Source organism: Oryctolagus cuniculus, chromosome 11, assembly GCF_964237555.1.
Source record: "Oryctolagus cuniculus chromosome 11, mOryCun1.1, whole genome shotgun sequence".
Classification (NCBI taxonomy): domain Eukaryota; kingdom Metazoa; phylum Chordata; class Mammalia; order Lagomorpha; family Leporidae; genus Oryctolagus; species Oryctolagus cuniculus.
In genome coordinates, this window is record NC_091442.1 from 62666429 (window position 1) to 62688434 (window position 22006).

At 37.2% G+C, this 22006-nt stretch overlaps 1 pseudogene; it reads left to right on the forward strand.

Moving 5' to 3' along the window:
- The first annotated feature begins 19264 nt into the window (after positions 1-19264).
- On the forward strand, positions 19265-20172 carry LOC127487379 (large ribosomal subunit protein eL8 pseudogene; annotated as a pseudogene).
- The last annotated feature ends 1834 nt before the right edge of the window (positions 20173-22006 follow it).

Genomic DNA, 22006 nt, shown 5'->3' on the forward strand with positions numbered 1-22006 from the left:
TCTGTCTCTCCCTTGCTCTCTGTAACTGACTTTCAACAAATAAATAATCTTGGGGCTGGCATTGTGGTGGGTTAAGGCATGGCCTGCAGTGCCGGCATCCCATTTGGGTTCTAGTTCAATCCAGGCTGCTCTACTTCCAATACAGCTCCCTGCTAATGCACCTGGGAAAGTAGCAGAAGATGGATCAAGTCCCTGGGCCACGGCACCCACATTGCAGACCTAGAAGAAGCTCCTGGCTCCTAGCATCAGCCTGGCAAAGCCCTGACCATTGAGGCCACGTCAGGGGGTGAACCAGTGGATCTCTCTCTGTCCCTCCTTCTCTCTGTTACTTTATCTTGCAAATAAATAAGTATTAAAAATACATAAATACATATATAATCTTTAAAAAATAAAGAATTTGGAAAGGACAGAATAAGAAACACTTGATTTTCCTTCATGATGGCTGGGCTCTGAAGATCCAATAGCCTTTGATGACTCATATGGCTGGCGATTAGAAGTATTTGAAGTTGCGTTCACTCATATATTTGGGATCTGGGTGTAGAAGTCTTAGAACCAGAAATGCTGACTAGAACACCTGCATGTGACAGTTCTGTTAGATTTCTTCATGGTTTTCTCATAATGTAATTGCCTGAGAGTAGCTAGAGCTCCAATTGTGGGTGTTTGAAAAAAATAAACTGGAACTACATCAGCTTTTCTAATCTAACCTCCAAAGTCATGCAGCATAAATTTTGCTGCTTCTGCTGATAAGAAACCCACGAGCCTATCAAAATTAATATTTTTGAATCTTCTTCCACAACTGTTGTTTTTGTTGTTGTTATATTCTTTAAAAGCCTAGGTCCCAAAGAGATGGGCATATGTCCCACATCCAGGTTATGAGAGAAGTAAAAACCTTATGCTGTGCATAGCCCTGACTGTTAATGAACAACTTAATACATTATCCCTCTTAGTAGTTTTTTTTTGTCTGTTCTACTTAATATGACTGGTTTAATTCTGTAATTAATACACAGTTATTCTTAAGTGTTGAAATTTAACTGAAATGTGATCCCTGTTAAACATAAGAGTAGGAATAAGAGAGGGAAGAGATATATAATTTGGGACATGCTCAAGCTGACTTGCCCCAAATGGTAGAGTTAGAAACATACCAGGGGACTCCAATTTAATCCCATCAAGGTGGCATGTACCAAGGCCATCTCACTAGTCCAAGTGATCAATTTCAGTTCACAATTGACCATAATGAAAGGACTAAGAGTCAAAGGGAGCACATAAGCAAGTCTAATACCTGCTAACACTAACCGATAGAATAAATAAAGGGGAGAGTGATCCAACATGGGAAGTGAGATACTCAGCAGACTCATAGAATGGCAGATGCCCTAAATAACACTCTGGCCTCAGAATCAGCCCTAAAGGCATTCAGATCTGGCTGAAAAGCCCATGAGAGTATTTCAGGCATGGAAAGCCAAGACACTCTGGCAAAAGATCTCTGTGAGTGAGATCTCAGTGGAAAGAACAGGTCTTCAAAGAAGGAGGTACCTTTCTCTGAAGGGAGGAGAGAACCTCCACTTTGACTATGACCTTGTCTAAACAAGATAAGAGTCGGAGAACTCAAGGGGCTTCCATAGCCTTGGAAACTCATGACTGGAGCATAGGGAGATTACTGATGCCATAGACAGGAGTGTCAATTGGTAAAGTCAACAACAGGAGTCACTGTGCACTTACTCCTCATGTAGGATCTCTGTCCTTAATGTGCTGTGCATTGAGATTTAATGCTATAACGAGTACTCAAATAATATATTTCACTTTGTGTTTCTATGGGGGTGCAAACTGTTGAAATCTTTACTTAATGCATACTAAACTGATCTTCTGTAAAAAAAAAAAAAAAAAAAAAAAAAAAAAAAAAAAAAAAAAAAGAAAAGAAAAGAAAAGAAACTATCAACTCCCAACTTGACTCTCACTGGGATTAAACATGACAATAGGTCTGATCTGATTTCATCATCATTAAAAAAAATCATCTATTATTTTTCACTTTATGTTTCTGTGTGGGAGCAAACTGTTGAAATCCTTACTTAATGTATACTAAGCTGATCTTCTGTATATTAAGATAATCGAAAATGAATCTTGATGTGAATGGAAGGGGAGAGGGAGTGGGAAAGGGGAGGGTTGTGGGTGGGAGGGACGGTATGGGGGGGAAGCCATAGTAATCCATTATTCGTACTTTGGAAACGTATATTCATTAAATAAAAGTTAAAAAAAAATTGCATATACTAACTACATGAAATCTATTCCCTTTATAAAAATAAATTTAAAAATATTTTTCAGAAAAAAAAAAAAAACCTTATGCTGTGGAGAACATTTGACACAGTGGTACAAAAATCACTAGGAATATCCACAAGCCCTGGCTCCTGTCTTGATTTCAGCTTTCTGGTAATGCACACTCTGGGAGGCAGCAGGTGATGGCTCATTAGTTGGACCTCTGCCACTACTTGAAAGACCCAAACTGAATTCGAAGCCTCTGGCTTCCATCTGGCCCAACCCTGGCTCTTGTTAGCATTTGTGTAGTGGCTAGTAGATCGAATCTCTCTCTCTCTCTCTCTCTCTCTCTCTCTCTCTGCCTTTCAAATAAAACAAAGAAATAAATATTTTAAAAACAAACCCCCATTCTGAGTAATAATTGGAAACTTAGAAGGTGTGATAAGTAATGAAAATGAAAATTAAAACGTATGAAGGACATTGCAAATTAAAATTAACGTCCTAATTTAAGTTAGTGTTTCCTGAGAGCTTTCAAAGGAAGTGACATTTAGGCTTAGAAATTGGTGGTTCCTGAAATTATAAACTATTTATCACATTTATCATTGATTCTCAGGAAAACACAGTTGTAAAATAACAAGCATCTTTTAACTAGATGGGATATACTCCACACCAGTCCTTCCCAGATAAGACCAGCAACTCACCAGTCACTATCATTAGAAGATGCTTTGACAAACACCTGTATTGGGATGGCATACAACCAAATGCTCGCTTAAAGCCCACAAGAGGATCCCTGTCAACACACCAGACCTACTTGGCTGTTCATTTACTGCGTTGACAACTGGATGTGCTCCACCTCATCATTTCCAAAGGATCTACGGAGAGTTGGCTCTGACCTCTAATTCCTAGAAGAATACAAGGTATTATCAGAAATGCTGTAACATCTGGCCGGACCTGCCGGACCCGCTGGAGCAGCCGGACCCGCCAGACCCGCCGGACCCGCAGAGTCTGCGCGCCAGTGCTGGAAGGGGAGGTGAGCTAAAAACCTCTCGGTAACCCGAGACATTGGTGGGGAAAGGCAGAAAAAGCCTGCAGAGAACGAGGCCTGAAACCCCATTGGGGAAAGTTCACCAGGCTGGCTGGAGGAGAGAAAAAATCGAATAAATAAGGGGAACGGGGACAGACATTTAGCCTCTCTCTCCACTCACCTTACAAAGCCAAGCAAGACAAAGGGCAGGCACCATTTAACATAAGTAAAGCGGTGCCAGCCATTTTGCATATGTAAAGCAGGTGTCTCTCATTAGCCAAGCAGAAAAACCTGACTCTGGTAAGCAAACGAATACCCACAGGGGCCAGATTTCATAAATCAACTACTCTCAATTCCACTCAGCTGTGTGGAATTACTTCCCAACTGAGTCAAAAAAAAAAAAAAAAAAAAGAGAGAGAGAGAGAGCGAGAGCAAGAGCGAGCAAGAGAACAATCAGGGTGAATCACCTTTGGCACACACTTAACCCTGTAGAACCAGAGCTCTCTGGCCACACTCATCACAGCCTCTAAGGATCCATCAAATGCAGACAGTCCTCTTAATCCAGAGTCACAGTATAATGAGAAAAAAACAAAGAATATCTCCAATATGACAAACAAATGCAAAAGCTGAGGTAACAAGAACAAGGAAGACACTATGACACCCCCCAAATGAAATAGACACCCCAATTCAAGATTATGAAAATGATGAGATAGAAGAAATGCAAGAAGCAGATCTCAAAAAATTGATAAGAACATTAAGAAGTTCTCAAAAACAAATTCTCGAACTACAGAAATCCTTAATGGACAAGATAGAAAATCTTTCTCGTGAAAATGAAATATTAAGGAGGAATCAAAATGAAATGAACCAACTAGTAGAAAATGAAACTGTGATAGTGACGAAAAATCATAATGAAGTGAAGAATTCAATAGATCAAATGAAAAACACAATAGAGAGCCTTAAAAACAGAATGGGTGAAGCAGAAGAGAGAATATCAGACTTAGAAGACAGAGCACAGGAAAATATACAATCAAACCAAAGAAAAGAAGAGGAAATTAGAAATCTAAAAAATATTGTCGGGAATCTTCCGGATACTATTAAAAAACCCAACATTCGGGTACTAGGAGTTCCTGAAGGCATGGAGAGGGAAAAAGGATTAGAAGGCCTTTTTAGTGAGATATTAGCAGAAAATTTCCCAGGTTTGGAGAAGGACAGAGACATCCTAGTACAGGAAGCTCATAAAACCCCTAAAAAACATGACCAAAAGAGAGCCTCACCACGACACGTTGTAATTAAACTCTCCACAGTGAAACATAAAGAAAAGATCCTAAAATGTGCAAGAGAGAAACGTCAGATTACTCTCAGAGGATCTCCAATCAGACTCACAGCTGACTTCTCATCAGAAACCCTACAAGCTAGGAGGGAATGGAGAGACATAGCCCAGGTACTAAGAGACAAAAACTGCCAGCCCAGAATATTATATCCTGCAAAGCTCTCATTTGTGAATGAAGGTGAAATAAAGACCTTTCACAACAAACAGAAATTGAAAGAATTTGTCGCCACTCGTCGAACCCTGCAAAAGATGCTTAAAGATGAGTTACACACAGAAACACAGAAACACGGTCATCAATATGAAAGAAGGTAAATGAAGGAAATCTCACACCAAAAGATCACAGGAAGTCCAAAACATATATCAGAAAATATCTTTGGCAAATGGCAGGGCAAAGCTACTACTTATCAATAGTCACATTGAACGTTAATGGCCTGAACTGTCCAGTTAAAAGACACTGATTGGCTGATTGGCTTAAGGAATAAAACCCATCTATTTGCTGCTTACAAGAAACATATCTTTCCAATAAAGATCCATACAGACTGAAAGTGAAAGGCTGGAAAAAGATATACCATGCCAACAGAAATGAAAAAAGAGTGGACATAGCCATCTTAATGTCGGACAACATAAACTTTACCACAAAAACTGTCAGGAAAGTGAAGAGGCAACCAACAGAATGGGAAAAAATATTTGCAAACTATGCAACAGATAAAGGGTTGATAACCAGAATCTACAAAAAAATCAAGAAACTCCACAACATCAAAACAAACAACCCACTTAAGAGATGGGCTAAGCACCTCAATAGACATTTTTCAAAAGAGGAAATCCAAATGGCTAACAGACACATGAAAAAAATGTTCAAGATCACTAGCAATTAGGGAAATGCAAATCAAAACCACAATGAGGTTTCACCTCACCCCGGTTAGAATGGCTCACATTCAGAAATCTACCAACAATAGATGCTGGAGAGGATGTGGGGAAAAAGGGACACTAACCCACTGTTGGTGGGAATGCAAACTGGTTAAGCCACTATGGAAGTCAGTCTGGAAATTCCTCAGAAACCTGAATATAACCCTACCATTCAACCTAGCCATCCCACTCCTTGGAATTTACCCAGAGGAAATTAAATTGGCAAACAAACAAGCTGTCTGAACCTTAATGTTTATTGCAGCTCAATTCACAATCGCTAAGACCTGGAACCAACCTAAATGCCCATCAAGAGTAGACTGGATAAAGAAATTATGGGACATGTACTCTATATAATACTATACAGCAGTCAAAAACAATGAAATCCGGTCATTTGCAACAAGATGGTGGAATTTGGAAAACATCATGCTGAGCGAATAAAGCCAGTCCCAAAGGGACAAATATCATATGTTCTCCCTGATTGGCAACAACTAACTGAGCACGAAAGGGAAAACTTGTTGAAGTGAAATGGACACTATGAGAAACAGTGACCTGATCAGCTCTTGTCCTGACTATTGATGTACAATGTAATACTTTATCCATTTTAGTATTTTTTTTTGTTCAAGTACTATTGGTTGGACTCTATAATTAACACACAATTATTCTTAGGTGTTTAAATTTTAACTGAAAAGTGATCCCTGTTAGGAATCTGGAAAACATTATGCTGAGCGAGATAAGCTAGTCACAAAGGGACAAATACCACTTGTTCTCCTTGATAGGTGACAACTAACTGAGCACCAAAAAGGAAAACTGTTAAAGTGAAATGAACACTATGAGAAACGGTGACTTGATCAGCCCTTGTCCTGACTGTTGATGAACAACTTAATATGTTATCCCTCTTAGTATTTTTTTTTAATTTGTTCTACTTAATACTTTTGGTTGACTACTGTAATCAATACACAGTTATTCTCAAGTGTTGAAACTTAACTGAAAAGTGATCACTGTTAAATATAAGAGTGGGAGTAAGAGAGGGAAGAGATGTGCAATTTGGAACATGCTCAAGCTGAGTTACCTCATACGGTAGAGTTAGAAACATACCAGGGGATTCCAATTCAATCCCATCAAGGTGGCATGTACCAATGCCATCTCACTAGTCCCAGTGATCAATTTCTGTTCACAATTGATCATAATGATAGGACTAAGAACCAAAGGGATCACATAAACAAGACTAAAAGGGAGAGAACGATCCAACATGGGAAGCGAGATACACAGCAGACCCATAGAATGGCAGATGTTCTAAACAGCACTCTGGCCTCAGAATCAGCCCTTAAGGCATGTGGATCCATCTGAAAAGCCCATGAGAGTATTTCAGGCATGGAAAGCCAAGACACTCTGGCAATAAAACGACAACAACAACAAAAAACAAAAAACCTAAATGAAAGATCTCCGCGAGTGAGATCCCAGTGGAAAGAACGGGTCATCAAAGAAGGAGGTACCTTTCTCTGAAGGGAGGAGAGAACTTCCCTTTGACTACGACCTTGTCTAAATATGATCAGAGTTGGTGAACTCAAAAGGCTTCCATAGCTTTGGCGACTCATGACAAGAGCCTAGGGAGATTACTGATGTCATAAACAAGAGTGTCAATTTGTTAAGTCAACAACAGGAGTCACTGTGCACTTACTCCTCATGTAGGATCTCTGCCCTTATTGGGCTGTACGTTGTGATTTAATGCTATAACTAGTACTCAAACAGTATTTTTCACTTTGTGTTTTCTATGTGGGTGCAAACTTTTGAAATCTTTACTTAATATATGCTAAACTGATCTTCTGTATGTAAAGAGAATTGAAAATGAATCTTGATGTGAATGGCGGGGGGGGGGGGGCGAGAGGGAAAGGGGAGGGTTGCGGGTGGGAGGGAAGTTATGTTGGGGGGAATCCATTGTAATCCATAAGCTGTACTTTGGAAATTTATATTCCTTAAATAAAAGTGAAAAAAAAAAAAAGAAATGCTGTAACATCTAAAGATTTATGTGAGACTCACATAATACTATAGAAACATCAACAGGAAACTTTGTCATCATCATCACTAATGTGAGTGATTTCTATGTTCCATAAACTACAGTGGTGCTTGGGAAGTAAATCAGTAGATACAGATGGAGGCAGGTCTCTCTCTCTCTCTCTCTCTCTCTCTCTCCAGTGCTTCTTTCTCTCTCTTGCTCTCTCTATCCCCCCTTCCTGTGTGTATACCTCTCTTAAATAAATTTTAAATGTATGTGGGAAAGATAAAATAGATATACAGCTAACAGTTTCTATCATACCCACCTATAATCCAGAGAGAAATAATCTCTCAGTTCATATTAATGAATCATCATTCCTTATGTCCAGTTACATAAAGGATATTTCCAAGAACCAACACTTACCAATAGAACTTTAAGCAATAAAGAAACTCCTATAAAATCTACATTATCATTATGGTATTAAAACTGTATATATGAAATCTCTTCTTTTTATACGAAGAAAAAATAATAGAATAAATGTACATTCAGTTCTTGTAATATGGCTTCTATGATTGAAGAACTGAACTTTTTACTTGCTTTTCTCTTGTTTCCTTTAAAAATATTATATACTTGAAAAGCATAATGACAGAAAAGGAAAGGGGGGGGGGAGAGAGAGAGAGAGAGAGAGAGAGAGAGAGAGATTCCATCCATTTTTTTACTCCCTAGATAGTCACAACAGCCTGTCTGAGACAGGACAAAGTCAAGAGAAAGGAACTCCTTCAGGGTCTCCCATGTGGGTACAGGACACCAAGTATATGGCCTTCTTACACTGCCTTTCCAGGATCATTAGGAGGAAGATAAATTGGAAATAGAGCAGCCGGGACTCCAAATGATACTCTGATATGGGGTGCTGGCTTAACCTGCTGTGCCGTGAAACTGGCTCCATTCTCACTGCAATAGCTTTGAAGATCATAGGTTTTTGAAGAATTTAATAATTTCTATTCTACATCATGACTATTCATTACATTCAACATAAATTATCTGAGTAACACTTTTTTCCCTATGGATTTATGCATTCATTCCTTTGCATGTCTGTATATGCATAACCACCTGTCTATACAAGAAGGGTTTAATGATCTCATAGGGATACAGAAAGATTAACAGGCTTGCTGCTTTGTGGATATGAAAAGTATAGCTATTTCAAAGGTCCAGAGAGGGGAAAAAGATGCAATACATTTATTTTGAAAGCAAATAAAGAAATTTGAAAATTTAAAACTACAGCCTCATATGTAGGAGGATAGAAAAATCTATATAGGGAAAAGCAATTCATCAAAACTTAGCAAGTATATCTATTTCTTTTGCAGTATTCCTGCTTAAATTTCATTTGTCGTTACAATATTTTTTTGTAAAACAATCTTCCTTTTCACTACAGTTAGAAATTTGATGTTTGCTCATCCTGCTCTTTTAGTCCAAGATTTGACTCCTACTAGGAGTGAATTATGTATGTCTACATGTTGAGCTTCAGGCATATCATCAAGAAACAACAATTGCTATTTCAATTTATTAGGTTATTGGATGCAAATTTCTGAGTGTGGAATATTTCTGTCAATAAAATTAGAGTTTTAGAAGTGGGAACTACCAACTATTACACATTTATAGTTAGTTTATCCTTCACCTTGAAAAATGAACATTGTGGGAGAACTGGAATATAGTAGTTCATTTTAGGTAGTATGAAAGCAAACCATACTTTCATTTTTATTCACTTTTGATTTTTCCAGATGTTATATGAAAAATATCATGTGGAAAATGTTTACATTTCATATTAAAATTCTGAATCCAAATATCATATGATGCATAACATATTTTTATGTGCAGAAATAAAATTTGTAGAACTAATATTATATGTATATGGAAAGAATTTTGTGAGGGATGAATTGTATATGGTAGTGATTATTCAACTGTGAATACACCAAAGAGTACCAGGAATTCCAGATTTATTGGAAATAAAGGCAATTTTCTGTCTTACCAAAAACAAAGCAATTCAAAACAAACAAAAACTCCTAGAATAGGTCTTACTAGAACCAAAGATTAAAGTGAGTACAAAGTAGGTTAGTTTCTTAGATGTCATATTCAACAAAAAAAGGAAGTTTGCTTTGATAAATTGTTATTTGTTCTAAAATGGGGCAAGACAAATTTATGTTTCAATTCTATATTTACCACAGGAGTAAAAGAAAAATGTAGAGAACTGTAGATAATGATTACAGCTTCTCTCAGAAAGAAGAGAAGAATGGGTAGCAGGGACTCAACTACTCAGGCCAGCTTATATTGCTTTTCCAAGCATATTAGCAGGGAGTTAGATCAGAAGTGGAGAGATAGGGACTTGAACTGGCAACAAATAGGATGCTGATGAAACAGGTTGCAGCTTAATTTGTTGCACCACAACAAAAAATATATTTAATACTTTTCAAAAGCCAATGATATTTACTAGAAATATCCTAGAAATATATTATTTCCCCTTTAATTGTGATAATTCCTCAGTTACTTAACTATCTGTGGAAAAATTTTTGACTTTTTGGTCTAAATTAAACTTAATGAATTCATTGGATGGTATTTTAATCTGTGCTAAAGTATAAACACTAGATATGAGAGTTGAATGGTTTTTTAAAATTTGATGAACATTAAGGAATATAACCGCTGCCAAGTATATTTTCAAAAAATATGAAATAGACCCAAATCCTATGCAGTTATTTATTGCTGTGTAACAAACTACCATAACACAGAGGCTTAAAAAAACACCTCTTAATAGCTCAAAAATTACCACTTAGTTGTACTGCCTGCAAGGCCATAGTCAAGGTGTTGGTCAGAATTGGTTTCATATCTTATGGTTCGACTAGGGAGGGATTTTCTCCCATGCTTGCATGGCTTTTGCAAGCATTTGACCTCTTACGGATTGTTGGGTTGAACTTCCTGGCTTGTAGGAGGCTGGTCTCCTGAGTTCTTTTTCATGTGACCTTCTCATTATGGAAGCGCACTGCCTAGAAGCTTACTGATTCAAAGTTAGAAAAGAAGTCTCCTCATAAGGCAGACATTGCAATCTCCGATAACAAAACCAAGAACTTCCTGTTTCTGTGCTGGATTTTACTGCTCAGAAGCAATTCACAGGTTCCATTCACACTCAAATGAAGGGCATCCTATCAAGCTATAAGTCAGGAGGCAGGTGTGACTGGGGCCACCTGGCAGTCTGTTTCCTATAATCATTTCTTAAATTGAAGATGGCTGCTCATTTCCTACTGGTAAAACTCATGATCCAGCTTAAAACAATATTTTATAATCTCCTCTACTGTGGTTTAAACCTCTTTTCTAAGTTCCATAAACAAATATATTTAATATGTGTTTTTTTAAATTTTATTTAGTTATATAATATGTATATTTTTTGTATATAAAAATTTAGGAAAATAGTGGCACTTCCCCCCTAACCCCCCTCCTCCTCATGCTCCAACTCTTCCTCACCCTCACTATCAGACTCTCATTCTTAGTTTTTACAATGATCTATTTTCAGTATACTTAATTATTATATAGTTAACACAATTCTAAGTAAAAGATTTTAAAAATAGTATGAAGAGAAAAAACAATGTTCCTCAATGGAAGAGACAAAGGCTATAAACATTCATCAATTCTCAAAATGTCTATTTATTTTTTTCAGAAAGTCATCATTCTGTTGCCCTCTATTTTTTTTAAACTTTTATTTAATGAATATAAATTTCCAAAGTACAGCTTATGGATTACAATGGCTTCCCCCCCATAACGTCCCTCCCACCCGCAACCCTCCCCTTTCCCACTGCCTCTCCCCTTCCATTCACATCAAGATTCATTTTCGATTCTCTTTATATCCAGAAGATCAGTTTAGCATACATTAAGTAAAGATTTCAACAGTTTGCTCCCACACAGAAACATAAAGTGAAAAATACTGTTTGAGTACTAGTTATAGCATTAAATCACAATGTACAGCACACTAAAAACATAGATCCTACATGAGGAGTAAGTGCACAGTGACTCCTATTGTTGACTTAACAAATTGACACTCTTGTTTATGGCATCAGTAATCTCCCTAGGCTCTTGTCATGAGCTGCCAAGGCTATGGAAGCCCCCTGAGTTCACTGACTCTGATAATTTTTAGACAAGGCCATGGTGAAAGTGGAAGTTCTCTCCTCCCTTCAGAGAAAGGTACCTCCTTCTTTGATGACCCGTTCTTTCCACTGGGATCTCACTAGCGGAGATCTTTCATTTAGTTTTTTTTTTTTTCTTTTTTCCCCAGAGTGTCTTGGCTTTCCATGCCTGAAATACTCTCATGGGCTTTTCAGCCAGATCCGCATGCCTTAAGGGCTGATTCTGAGGCCAGAGTGCTGTTTAGGACATCTGCCATTCTATGGGTCTGCTGTGTATCTCGCTTCCCATGTTGGATCATTCTCTCCCTTTTTTATTCTATCAGCTAGTATTTGCAGACACTATTCTTGTTTATGTGATCCCTTTGGTTCTTAGTCCTATCATTATGATCAATTGTGAACAGAAATTGATCACCGGGACTAGTGAGATGGCATTGGTACATGCCACCTTGATGGGATTGAATTGGAATCCCCTGGTATGTTTCTAACTCTACTGTTTGAGGTAAGTCAAAATGTCTATTTCACTTCAATACATTAAAATTCAGGTACTTGATCAGTTACCCCAGATCAGGGAATGCATATGATGTCTGTTTTTGGAACTGCTATAAGTATAATGGTTTCTAGTTGTGTTGATTTTGTTTTACAAAACAGGATTTCATCTTTTTCTTTTACAGCTGAGTAGTACTCCATAGTGTATATAAACTATGATTTCTTTATCAACAGCTGATGGACAGCTAGGTTGATTCCATATCTTATCTACTGTGAATTGAGCAGCAATGAACATAGGGGTACAGATCATTCTTTCATATCCTGATTTCTTTTGGTTTGAGTAAATTCCTAGGAGTGGGATGGCTGGATAATTTGGTAGGTCTATATTCAGATTTCTGACTTATCTCCATGCTATCTTCCATAGTGGTTGCATCTGTTTACATTCCCACCAACAGTGCATGAGGGTACATTTTTCTCCACATTCTTGCCAGCAATTTGTCCTTTGTTGATTTCTATATGATAGTCATTCTAAATGGAACAAGGTGAAACCTCATTGTGGTTTTGATTTGTGTTTCCCTTTTTGCTAGTGATCCTGAGCATTTTCTCATGTATCTGTTCACCATTTGTATTTCCTCTTTTTAAAAATGCCTGTTCAAGTCCTTTGCTCATTTCTTAACAGGATTGTTTGTTTCGTTTTGTTGTTGAATTTCTTGAGTTCTTTATAGATCAGGATGTTAATCCTTTATCAGTTGTGTAGTTTGTAAATATTTTTCCCATTCTGTCAGTTGCCTCTTCACCTTGGCAGTACAGAAACTTCTCAGCTTGAAGTAATCCCATTTGTCAATATTGGCTTTGATTGTCTGTGCTTCTGGGGTCCTTTCCAAAAGGTTCTTGCCTATGCCAATGTCTGGCAGAGTTTCCCTAATCTTCTCTAATGATTTGATGGTGTTGGGTCATAGATGTAATCTTTGATGCATTTTACGTGGATTTTTGTGTAAGGTGTAAGGTATGGGTCTAGCTTCATACTTAAACACATGGAGATTCAGTTTTCCAGAACCATTTGTTAATAAGTCTGTTCTTTTTTTCTTTTTTAAAAATAATTTTATTTATTTATTTATTTATTCATTCATTTGACAGGTAGAGTTACAGTTAGTGAGAGAGAGAGACATAGAAAGGTTCTTCCATCTGTTGGTTCACTCCCCAAATGGCTGTAATGGCCGTAGCAAGGCCAATCTGAAGCCAGGAGCCAGGAGCTTCTTCCTGGTCTCCCATGTGGGTGCAGGGGCCCAAGGACTTGGGCCATCTTCTACTGCTTTCCCAGGCCATAGCAGAGAGCTGGAATGGAAGAGGAGCAGCCAGGACTAGATCCAGCACCCAAATGGGATGCAATATGGGTATTGCTTTGAGCCCTAGCATATAGTCTATCCTAGAGAAAGTTCCATGCACTGATGAGAAGAATGTGTATTCGGCAACTATAGACATCCATTAGGTCAATTTTGTCTATGGTATAGATTAACCCTGTTGTTTCCTTGCTTTTTTCTGTGTGTTTGAGCTGTCCATTGCTGAAAGAGGGGTCTTGAAGTCACCCATTACTATATATTGGAATATATGTCTCCCTTTAGACCATTAGAATTTCTTTTAAATAGCCTTGTGCCCTGTAATTTCTATTAGTCATTACATGGTGCCCTTCTGTGTCTCTTTTAACAGTTTTTGTGCTAAAATCTATTTTGTCTGATATGAGGATAGCAATATCTGCCCTTTTTGCTTTTCATTAGTATGGACTATCTTGTTTCATCCTTTCACTTTCAGTCTGCATATATCTTCATTGGTGAGATATGTTTCTTGTAGGCAACAAATAGGTCTTGTTTTTTGTCTTTTCAGCCAGTCTGTATCTTTTAACTGGAGAGTTGAGGCCATTTACATTTAAGATGACTATTGTTAAGTGATGGTTTGGTCCTGCCATATTTCCATAAGTATTCCTACTGTTTACTTTGGATTTATTTTGTACTTTATTGGAGGATTTACTGCCTTCTACTTCTTTCATAATGATGGCTATTTTTCTGTGTTTCTGTGTATAGCAAATCCTTAAGCATCTTTTGTAAGACTGGATAAGTGGTGAAAAATTCTATCAATTTCTGCTTGTTGTAGAAGGTCTTTATTTCACCTTCAATCATAAATTAGAGCTTTACAGGATACAGTAGTCTGGATTGACAGTTTTTCTTTAGTACTTGGACTATGCCTCACCATTCCCTTCTAGCCTGTAGGATTTCTGAGAAGTCAGCTGTAAGTCCAATTGAAGATCCTCTAAAAGTAATTTGTTGTTTCTCTCATCCACATTTTAGAATCTTTTCTTTATGATTTACTGTGGAGAGTTTGACTACAACATTGAAGACCTTTTCTGGTCATATTAGGAATTCCACATGCTTCCTCTACTTTGACTTCCTTTTCTTTCTTTAAATTGGGGAAGTTTTCTGTAATATTTCACTAAATAGGCATTGTAGCCTATTCTCTCTTTATACTTCTTCAGGAACTCCTACGACCTGTATGCTGGGTCATTTGAGCATATCCCATAAATCTCTCTTTTTTTGGGGGTGGGGGAATCTAAGATTTCCAAATATTTGTCATCTAGTTTGTATATTCTTTCTTCTGCCTCACCAAGTCTGCTATCAAGGCTTTCCACTGCATTTTTTATTTGATCTAGTGTATTCTTCAATTCCAATATTTCATTTTGGTGTTTCTTTAAAATCCCAATTTCATGGGAAGAATTTTCATTCATGTCATCTCTGGTCTTAGTTTCTGGATTTGCTTTTGATTGCTTTTGAGTAATCCTATGATTAATTTTTTTGAATTCTGCTCTAGCATTTTCTCAATCTTTTCCTCTTCTAATTCTAATATTGAGGTATTGTTGTTTTCCTTTGTAGATGTCACGGTGTCTTCCTTATTCTTGTCTTTTGAATTTCTGCATTTGTGTTTAAGCATTTGTGGAGCTTCTTTTTGTTTTCTTCTTTTGAGTGCTTTTATCTTTGACCTATGCCTTAAAGATTTCTGGAAGTTCAACTCAAGTTGATGAGACTCCCAAGTTTTGATATCTCCAGTATTTTTTTTTTTAATTTTTGACAGGCAGAGTGGACAGGGAGAGAGAGAGACAGAGAGAAAGGTCTTCCTTTGCCGTTGGTTTACCCTCCAATGGCCGCCATGGTCGGTGTGTTGCGGCTGGCGCACTGCGCTGATCCCAAGGCAGGAGCCAGGTGCTTCTCCTGGTCTCCCATGGGGTGCAGGGCCCAAGCTCTTGGGCCATCCTCCACTGCACTCCCGGGCCACAGCAGAGAGCTGGCCTGGAAGAGGGGCAACCGGGACAGAGTCTGGCATCCCAACCGGGACTAGAACCCGTTGTGCCAGCGCTGCAAGGCGGAGGATTAGCCTATTGAGCTATGGCGCCGGCCACCAGTATGTTTGCTATTTTCCAGACTATTTTAGAATTAAATTAGCTTTAAAAGACATTCAATGATGGAAATGACACATTTAAAATTGTGTGTAGAGCTTAATTTTAGTTTATATCTACCTACTTTAACTTTCTTTTGTATTCTTTTCTGAATAAATGACACTTCAATTCCATAAATAATTTCATTTTAGTGAGAGTGAAAGTGATTCTATGACTTAAAGGTGTTCTTTGGAACAAGTAGTTCATTTGGGACAGGTAGTCCCAAAGTTATGAGTTCAGCTATTAATATGATTTTCCCTATACTACAGGGAATGTGAATTTTATGTCCCTTTATTTTGAATAAATTTAATATGTGATCATTTTCAACAACAAAATTTTGAAATTGTAATTCAGAAGTAAATTGTGCAGTGTTAACAATGGCAGCTATTGTTATAGAGCCTTTTATGAGTAGGTATTCTTTTAAATCACTCACTGTGTATACGTGTAGTTGGGTACATGCATACTAGCCTTCACATGTGTTTAAATGTGAGAGTAAAGTGATATCCCTTTGTTGAGTAATTACAAACCGGTGGGTGTTTCCCTTGTAGAACTGTGTTTTTCTTTGATCCCTTGATACACTTTCTCCTGTTTTCTCGGATTTGAAGGGCTTTGACTTTCACTGCCTTCCTTTGACAGAGATGCCACCATGTATCTATACATCTTGAAGGCTAACACAAAATCAATTGGTGTGATTATGCAATTTAGCTGTATTTGTGGTTCTAATTTATCTACAGGCATCTGTAAATGACTTTATTATAAAACATTCAAAGGCTCTGCTAAAAGCTGAATTAGGCTTGATAATAACACAAAGCATTATCAGCAAGGGAAATCTCTAAAAGCACTAGCAAACAAAGAAATAGCAAGTGATGTCTAGAAAGATATTAAATGTGATATCAATTCACTAAGTGCTGAGTATTGTTTCAGTTGGGATCTGAGCAAAAATGTGTTGCTTGTGGATTTGCCAAGTTTTTCTGTTGGGAGCCAATTTACTATTTTTCCTTTTGAGTACTTCCTAGGCGAGATAACTGGGGCTTGAAGTTATTAGCAATTTACAAATGTCAAAGTTTAATGACTGTTAAATGCAGGAGAGATAATAAATAAAGGACATGGACTTATATTAAGATTCCAAAGCTAAAAACATTGAAAAAGATGGCATATTTTGCATGTAAATGGAAACAATCAATTTTTTATCAAAAAGCGATGTTCTCCAATATTCATACAGAAATAATATACCATATTAAAGATTCAATGTATGGGCCACTGAAGCTACTGAGAAAGGAGCATACTTAATGAGGAAAACATAAAGATACTTTTGCAAAGACATGAAAGCATTTATTTATTTTATTTGAATATAGTAAATTCTAGTTGTAGATACAGATTATTTATGATGAAGGTCTTGATACAATATTAAATTTGACAGGAAATTTTGAGATTATTTGATGTAGTATCCCTTTTTTAAAGAGAGAGCAAAAAGCTCAGTAATTGTTCCATATGTTGCTGCAATAAAATGTAATCAGATAATGTCATTTCCTCAGTTTTCCTTCTTTCAATCATATTGAACAAGAGAAAAATCCCACCTTCAATTTTTTGGCCTGGTTTAGCTAATGGAATTTACTCACTAAAGAGTGATCTTTATTTAAAGGCCGGGGGCAGATGTGAAGTCTTAGAACTATACCTACAATAAAACTTCAAGAAAGTCCACTGATGGAAACCACTAAACAAATAAAAAAAATACTTATGAGTGGGGCTTTCAAAAAAAAAATAAGCCTCATTCTTCAAGTAGTTTGAAGGGTCAATAAAACTACAATGTATTAGGTTAGAAAAGCTGGTCTTTGAGAATATGATCCTAGCTTGATTTTCAAATCATTAAGGAGCAGGTCTCTAGTAATTTCAGTATGTATAAGGAGAGATACTACTAAAGGTATTGAGGCAAGTTAATAATATGCTTTATAGATACATCCAGGTAATATATGCTGTATTTATTATAGATTAATCAATAATTCATTGATGTATATAAGAAAGGAAGATACTTAAAAGCTGAGCACTAATTATCACTTAGCAATGTTACCTTTTATATAGCATATTTAGCATCTAAATATACAATACAATTAGGAATTATGTACAGAAGCAATTACTTAAAATGATGTAGCTGTTTTGCAGAATGGTAAATGGACATGTGTATATAGCAATGATTATGATTGTGCTGCATTTCTGATTCAGCTCCCTGTTAATGTCTCTGGGAAAACAGCAAATGTCTCAAGTGCTTGGGCCACTGTATCCACATGGGATTTCCAGAAGAAGCTCCTGGTTCCTGGCTTTGATCCTTTCCAGCCCCAGCCATTGTTGCTATTTTGGGAGTATATCAGCAAATGGGAATCCCTTTCTATCTCTCCCTTGCTCTATCTCTGTAACTCAGCTGTTTAAAAAATTAATAAATAGATCTTTAAAAAAAACACTGGATGTAGGATAATCTGGTTGTGGGGGGGGTGGTGGAGGGAGAGAATAGAATACTCTATTAAGCTCAATATTGGGAGACTGCAATAATTTTTACACATTAACTTTCCATTTCCATGTGAGATAAAATGTAGGGTACCACCCAAACTTGAATGTATAAAAGTTGATTCAGTATTTTGAGAATAGAGAAATTTTTAAATACTTCTGTGGGAATGAGAAGCAGAGCTGAGAAAAGGGATATATTAGAAATGGCAGTCTCCTTTGGAAATTTGAAATGGCACTGCAGCTGAGAGTTTGTTTCAATATTGTGATTCTTTTTGCACAGAAGAAAATCCAATGTATTAGTCATGAATAAAATATATACTAAGGCTTACTCTCTTCATACATAAGTCTCAGAGAGATATAATATGTACCTCTGAGGTTTGCACAGGAGTTGCTCTCACATTGTCTTGGCTAAAAGGCCTCTCAATACACTGCTCTCTTAATGCCCAACCTTAGACTCCATGCCCCAAAGGAAGTTATTCTTTCATTTTTATCAATGATCATTAATCTTCATCTCAACAGAGAATATATTTATTTTATAGTCATGTCAAAGTTTTATATTTTCAGAGCTTTCTCCCTACAGCTCTGCTGCAGGATCCTTGTGGGAATTCGTGATGCCCCAGATTAATCTTTGGATTTGTGGTGATATGAGCGGCAAGGGCAAGTATGAATAATGGCAATAGAAACTATCACTGAAGAACCTTAATTCTCTAGGTATCACTGCTATGTTTTTCAAATATACACATGCCCATTCGTCTATGCAGATGCAAAGATGAAACAAAGATGTTTACCCACATACATATGTGCATACTACATATACATCAAGTTCTCATAAGCAATTTTTTACCCATAGGTATGTTGAGGGGTAGATGGAAGAGAGAGCTTAAATTACTTGTCCTAGATTACACAAGCAAGTGGCAAATCCAGGGAAACTGGTTTTACAGTCTGTTTTAACCCCTAAGCTATTTTGCCTTTATGAGGTCATTTTCATCATATGTGGTTAATATACTCTCAATGGACAGGTTGCCAATGCTATTAGAAAAGCATATTAATATTGTATGTCAATAATGATATGTTGATACACACACTGAACATGTTAATTCAGCATCCAATCCCCCAAGAAGCCAACAGAAAGATGGCCAAGCGAAAGGAGATGGCCCCAGCGCTGGCTGTTGTTAAGAAACTGGAGACCAAAAAGGTGGTAAATCTCCTGCTTGAGAAAAGATCTAAGAACTTTGGCACTGGGCAGGGCCCAGAGCCTGAAATGCAACTCATCTCTTTTGTCAAGTGGCCCCACTACACCCTGCTGCAGTGGCAGATGGCCATTCTATACAAGCAGCTGAAAGTGTCTTCTGCCATTAACCAGTCACCCTGACCCTGAACGGTCAAAGCTGTTCAACTGCTGAAGTTGACCCATATGTATAAATCAGAGATGAAACAAGGTAAGAAGCCAAGGTTATTGGCTTGTGCTGAAATGAAGGATGCTGGCAAAGGGCCATCCCGTGAAGGTTAACATACCAGACTCCCTGGATTTGCCTCTGGCTTTGCCACTTGCTTATTTTGTAGTCTAGGACAAGTGATTTAAGTTCTCTGTCCCACCTACCCCTCAATATATTTATGGATTAGAAAATTGTTTATAAGAACTTGATGTATATGTAGTTAATATACCACCTGTCCTCTAGGCAGGCATCAATCCTGTCACCACCTTGTTGGATGAGAAGACACAGCTGGTGATGACTGTACATGACGTGAATACCGTTTATCTGGTTGTCTTCTTGCCTTTCCAATATCATAAAATGGGAGTTCCCTGGTGCATTATCATTGGAAAGGCTAGGCAGGGGCACCTGCTCCACCAAAAGACATGAACTACCTTTTTTCATGCAGGTGAACTCATTAAACTAAGGGGTTCTGATGAAGCTGGTGGAAGTTATCAAGACCAATTGCAATGACAGATATGATATCTGCAGTATCTCGGGAGGCAGTGTTTTGGGTCCAAAATTTGTGGTTCACATGGCCAAGTGGGAACAAACCAAGGCTAAATAAAGAACTTGCCATGAAACTGAGATGAATGTGCACTGTTGAGCTTCCTGTACATAAATAATAATCTCCTCTATCCAGTGTAATAAAATATATTAATATATTAATTCACATAAGTGATATATATTTGTCAGGTGGAAATTATTTTGAACCAAACACAGATGAGTTAAAGTATGTGAATATGATATCCATAAGAAGAAGCTTAGGGATTGTTTGAAAAAAAGAGATTTGTTTCAGTAAGTATTGTGTTCTTCAAACTCTAGTAAATATCATGGGGATAAAGAATTCATTATTCACTTCTAGATGATTAGTTAACAGTTAAGAAATAGGTAAATGTGTAAAATCTAGGAGAAATGCCTGAATAGCACTGTTTTATAAAAGAATCTTTAGCTGGAAATAAAAGCTAATAGCTTTTTATTTTATAACCTTTAATACTACTGAAATCGGTAATTAGACATATTCAAAACTTAATGTATATGTACTTAAACAGGCATTTCTAGTGACACTGAAAGCCTAGAAAAATGTAGTCACAGAACTTTGGTTGAGGAAATCATTTGGAATTCTTAGAGGGAAAGGGAAGAAACGCTACAATGATAAAAACCATTTTTCTGATGACACCAATAATTTTGGATCACTTTTCAGACAAATTTCTTGATAATCTATCAATCAAAAATGATTTATGGGCCTCAAAATATGTCAACTGGGTTAAAGTGAACGATTAAAGAGGCAAATCCAGGGAGTCTGGTATGTTAACCGTCACGGGACGCCCTCATATGTGGAATGGAGTAAGAGAAACTTCTCTAATTTCTCTGCTGTTAAGTCAACTGAAAAAGTGCTGAAAGAAAGCATTCATGATAAATGTTTCTACTTTTGATCATTATGTGAAAATGCCAGGGGGTAAGTTACATCTTCTTCTGACTGTTTAAATGAGGAACAAAGTTAGAGCATGCCTTATGGTGCATGGGGTCATCCACCCCACTTCTGGGATACCTGCTGGTTCCAGTCCTAGCATCAAGTTCTGCTTCTCTACTTCCAATGCAGCTTCCTGCTAATGCACCTTGGGAGCTAGTGGAATGCGGCCCAAGAATAGAAGGCTACCAGCTTGGGAGACGCAGATCGAGTTCCTGGCTCCTGGCTTCCAACTGTCTTATCCCTGGCTATTGGGAACAGTTAAGGGGGTGTGAAATGCAAGGTGTTTACCTCTATATCTGTCTGACTCTCTCTGTCACTCTGCCTTTCAAATAAATAAACAAATCTTTTAGAAACAAAGTTTAGAATAGCCTGTCTAAAACAGCATGAAAAAGTCATATGTACTTTCAATATATTACATAAAATATTTAGAAGTTAACATTTGTTGACATGTGCCTGAATCTAGCACATACAATATAAAATCAAAATAGAAACTAGCTTCTTATTTGAAAACTTTTGGGTTAAAAATATTTGTATTTAATACTTCACTGAATTCAATGGTGCTTCAAATGGCTAATTTCATAGGACTGGAATGAATTCATTATATTACACTTTTATTTTTATTGTGTTTTATACAGCTGATGAAAGAAATCAATTTCTGAAATTTCATTGGAAGTAGTGAATAACATCCTGCTGCCTATGCTCTTGTTCTTGAGCTCCATGCATATTCATGACGGTTTTGGTCATTCCCCTCCACACAATCATCTTTACTGGTGAAAATAGGCTCCATGCCACTTAATCACTCCATAATCAAAACAAGTCCACATCCTTGACATCAAAACATTAATTACTTTGCAACAGTAAGGAAAAGATGAACAGAACAAAAGTACATAGAACTTTTTATAATATTATTATCCATGTTTCCTAATAG